This window comes from Schistocerca serialis, unplaced genomic scaffold, assembly GCF_023864345.2.
Source record: "Schistocerca serialis cubense isolate TAMUIC-IGC-003099 unplaced genomic scaffold, iqSchSeri2.2 HiC_scaffold_232, whole genome shotgun sequence".
Lineage (NCBI taxonomy): Eukaryota > Metazoa > Arthropoda > Insecta > Orthoptera > Acrididae > Schistocerca > Schistocerca serialis.
This window is the reverse complement of record NW_026047798.1, coordinates 30,001-35,000: the sequence shown is the minus strand read 5'-3', so window position 1 is coordinate 35,000 and position 5,000 is coordinate 30,001.

Here is a 5,000-nt window from a genome sequence, read left to right as displayed (position 1 = left end):
GCTGAGCTCCCCTGCACAACACACCTCGAAACCCTCTCAGGTCCCGGCGGCGCGCAGCGCCGTCCTAAGTACTTGGTCGGGTTCGAGAGAGGCGCAATCGCCCGGAGTTAGGCGAGTAGACGCTTTAGGTGCGACCACCCGTGCTCCCAACTGAGCTTGCCGCTGCCGACAGAGGCCCGGGAGCGTGCTGTCGTGGCATTGCCGGCGGGAGACAACACGCGCCACCTACGGTGACCGGCAGCTCCAACGCCAGCGCCACAGAAGGACAAAAGCCCTACTTGGGTGCCGAAGCGAACTCTCCCAGCACAGCGCACGCGCCAACACGTCCGCACAGCTGCGATACAAACCACCTGCGAGAACCGCTGGGGCGACCGAGCAGCAGACGGCGTCGCGGCGCCGAGCGCCGGGCGGCGGCGCATCCTCAGCGCACAAAGTCCTCAATCGGACCAGCACACTGCAGATGGCCACCGCGCTTCGCACCGGGCCCGCGAGGACCTACTTTGGCCGCAAGGCGCCGCGAGCAGGGGGCGCCGGCGCGCAGCTGCGCCGCCTGCCGCGTCCGTCGGCCGGCGCGCCTGCCACCGGCCGCCCCCACCAGCCGGCTGTAGCGCGTGCGCCCACGCACCGCGCTGCCAGCACGCCGGGCGGCCCCCCCTCACCGGCCGGGGACGGTCCCACCCAGCCACCGCCGCGTATCGCCTCACACCCAGATCCCCTTTCACGTTCGTGGGCATGGTGGGTCCCCTTTCACGTTCGTGGGCATGGTGGGTATCCCTGAAACAACCGGTTAATAGCTCGACCGATCGTCGCCAACACTGATTCACCTCTAGCGAGAACAACCGCACCACAACGGGTTACCGGTTGTTCATTTGCGTAACGTCACCAGCAAACGTACACGTCCATCGCCATTTGCAACGAGTATTGCATGCCTGTGTCAGGTGTCACAACACACTACGTCTGCCCACATAGACGCAACAACATGTGCACGCCTAGAGAACACGTGGAAGGTAGACCCCGTACGTATGCGGTGTCCATTGCGCGAACGACTGTCAGCCCGCCTCTGCAGCATGTCGCAGATGTGGAACGCGGTGCAACATGCTATCACGGTGTGTGAGAAGAGACGACTACGTCCGAATACACGCTCCACTACATCAACAGACTGCTCATGCTGATCGCCATCCAGGGCGTCCGTTCCTCCCACACGTCTGTATGGCGTACCACACTGCAATCCAGCTCTTATAGGGAGACGACACGTAGCTGCGTGCACAATATTTGGACTGTATGGTCCGCCGTTGCTAGGCGCTGTCGTCATACGGTCACATGGGCCACGATGTATCATTCAGTACATACGGAGCAATGTGCAGTACAGTTTGTGGGTTTTGCGTACATCGGCGGACAGGTGACAGGCCGTACCACAACGTAGGCTGAGTACGTCGGCATGCGAAGGGCATTGAACATGCAAACTTCTCACCGACCAGCTTGCGAAGGCAGGGGGGAAGGGGGGGGGGCATGTACGTCCTGCTGCTATCCACACTACAGTGTATAGCAGGAGCATGTGGAAAGTCAGCAACACCTGCAAGGTGTTTAACATGACGCGATACACAGGGGACCGGGCAGTGCGAGTAGCGAACTATATTGCGAGGGTTGCGGTTAGGCAACACTACACTACTTTAACGGGTTGCATAACAATTACAGAGCAGGTTCAGCGACAACGTGCGTCAGGTTAAGGCGCAATATAGTTTAGGTTACGGCGCACTTTAGGTTAGGTTAAGGCACATTATAGGTTAGGTTAAGGCACAACATGGGTTACGTTAAGGCACAACATGGGTTACGTTAAGGCACAACATGGGTTACGTTAAGGCACAACATGGGTTAGGTTAAGGCACAACATGGGTTAGGTTAAGGCACAACATGGGTTAGGTTAAGGCACAACATGGGTTAGGTTAAGGCACAACATGGGTTAGGTTAAGGCACAACATGGGTTAGGTTAAGGCACAACATGGGTTAGGTTAAGGCACAACATGGGTTAGGTTAAGGCACAACATGGGTTAGGTTAAGGCACAACATGGGTTAGGTTAAGGCACAACATGGGTTAGGTTAAGGCACAACATGGGTTAGGTTAAGGCACAACATGGGTTAGGTTAAGGCACAACATGGGTTAGGTTAAGGCACAACATGGGTTAGGTTAAGGCACAACATGGGTTAGGTTAAGGCACAACATGGGTTAGGTTAAGGCACAACATGGGTTAGGTTAAGGCACAACATGGGTTAGGTTAAGGCACAACATGGGTTAGGTTAAGGCACAACATGGGTTAGGTTAAGGCACAACATGGGTTAGGTTAAGGCACAACATGGGTTAGGTTAAGGCACAACATGGGTTAGGTTAAGGCACAACATGGGTTAGGTTAAGGCACAACATGGGTTAGGTTAAGGCACAACATGGGTTAGGTTAAGGCACAACATGGGTTAGGTTAAGGCACAACATGGGTTAGGTTAAGGCACAACATGGGTTAGGTTAAGGCACAACATGGGTTAGGTTAAGGCACAACATGGGTTAGGTTAAGGCACACCATGGGTTAGGTTAAGGCACACCATGGGTTAGGTTAAGGCACACCATGGGTTAGGTTAAGGCACAACATGGGTTAGGTTAAGGCACAACATGGGTTAGGTTAAGGCACAACATGGGTTAGGTTAAGGCACAACATGGGTTAGGTTAAGGCACAACGTAGGTTAGGTTAAGGCACAACGTAGGTTAGGTTAAGGCACAACGTGGGTTAGGTTAAGGCACAACGTGGGTTAGGTTAAGGCACAACGTGGGTTAGGTTAAGGCACAACGTGGGTTAGGTTAAGGCACAACATGGGTTAGGTTAAGGCACAACATGGGTTAGGTTAAGGCACACCATGGGTTAGGTTAAGGCACAACATGGGTTAGGTTAAGGCACAACATGGGTTAGGTTAAGGCACAACATGGGTTAGGTTAAGGCACAACATGGGTTAGGTTAAGGCACAACATGGGTTAGGTTAAGGCACAACATGGGTTAGGTTAAGGCACAACATGGGTTAGGTTAAGGCACAACGTAGGTTAGGTTAAGGCACAACGTGGGTTAGGTTAAGGCACAACATGGGTTAGGTTAAGGCACAACATGGGTTAGGTTAAGGCACAACATGGGTTAGGTTAAGGCACAACATGGGTTAGGTTAAGGCACAACATGGGTTAGGTTAAGGCACAACATGGGTTACGTTACGGCACAACATGGGTTACGTTACGGCACAACATGGGTTACGTTACGGCACAACATGGGTTACGTTACGGCACAACATGGGTTACGTTACGGCACAACATGGGTTACGTTACGGCACAACATGGGTTACGTTACGGCACAACATGGGTTACGTTACGGCACAACATGGGTTACGTTACGGCACAAATTAGGTTAGGTTACGGCACAAATTAGGTTAGGTTAAGGCACAAATTAGGTTAGGTTAAGGCACAAATTAGGTTAGGTTAAGGCACAAATTAGGTTAGGTTAAGGCACAAATTAGGTTAGGTTAAGGCACAAATTAGGTTAGGTTAAGGCACAAATTAGGTTAGGTTAAGGCACAAATTAGGTTAGGTTAAGGCACGATATAGGTTAGGTTAAGGCACGATATAGGTTAGGTTAAGGCACGATATAGGTTAGGTTAAGGCACGATATAGGTTAGGTTAAGGCACGATATAGGTTAGGTTAAGGCACGATATAGGTTAGGTTAAGGCACGATATAGGTTAGGTTAAGGCACGATATAGGTTAGGTTAAGGCACGATATAGGTTAGGTTAAGGTACGATATAGGTTAGGTTAAGGTACGATATAGGTTAGGTTAAGGTACGATATAGGTTAGGTTAAGGTACGATATAGGTTAGGTTAAGGTACGATATAGGTTAGGTTAAGGTACGATATAGGTTAGGTTAAGGTACGATATAGGTTAGGTTAAGGTACGATATAGGTTAGGTTAAGGTACGATATAGGTTAGGTTAAGGTACGATATAGGTTAGGTTAAGGTACGATATAGCGTAGGTTCAGATACACATTGTTGTAGGGAAAGGTGTATTGGGGGGGGGGGCGGCAGGTTCGTTGATAGTGATTATCGTAATTGGATGCCTGCGGTATTATCCGATTTGTCACGTCAGGATGCACTTTTGGCTCATGACAGGCGGCGCTCCGATTCCATGGTTGTGGCAGATCTGTGTCTTTCATTCCTGCCATTGTTTGTGTGCTGTGACAGGAGGCAGTATTGTGATGTTGGGTGCACCACTGTGTAGGACATGTGTGGGTGTTCGTGGCTTAGCTGAGCAATGTGCGGATGTCGGAAGGGTGGGATATTGTGTTTTCTGGGTGGACCTCCCGGTCTGGTAATGATAGTGTGGATTGTGTCATGTGGCGGAGAGGATGCACTGGATGTTCTTCCATGCTGGTGGTTAGATATTGTGTGTGATAAGAGAGTAGTGTGTGATAAGAGTGTCTGGCTGACGTGTGGTTCTCATTGTGTGCAGAGTCTTTCAGCATGTATAGGGACGGTTGTATATATTATCTGTATTCTGATGGCTCTGCATCTATTACTAATCAGTGCCGTGTATACGGTTACTCTAGTTCCAGTCGAAACTGTTCTATCTCTGTACATTAGTGACACTGCGGCTCCACTATGTTGCCGCCCCTGTCGGCCGTTTCCCCCAGTGTATGGCTAATGATTATCAGCAATCAGTCTATTAGTCAATACCGGTAGTGTGACGACGTCAAATGTCCGGGATGGGGGAAGCTACACCCTTCCCGTGGGTCAGGGCCTAGAAAGACTCTTCCCACGCAGGAGACTCGGACTGTCGTTACTCTTCCGAGACATATATGTGCCCAGCGTTTTTTTGCGGCTGCGAGTGCAACGCCAGGAGGCTCGGACTGTCGTTACTCTTCCGAGATATATATTTGCCCAGCGTTTTTTGCGACTGCGAGTGCAACGCCCACGGGTGCC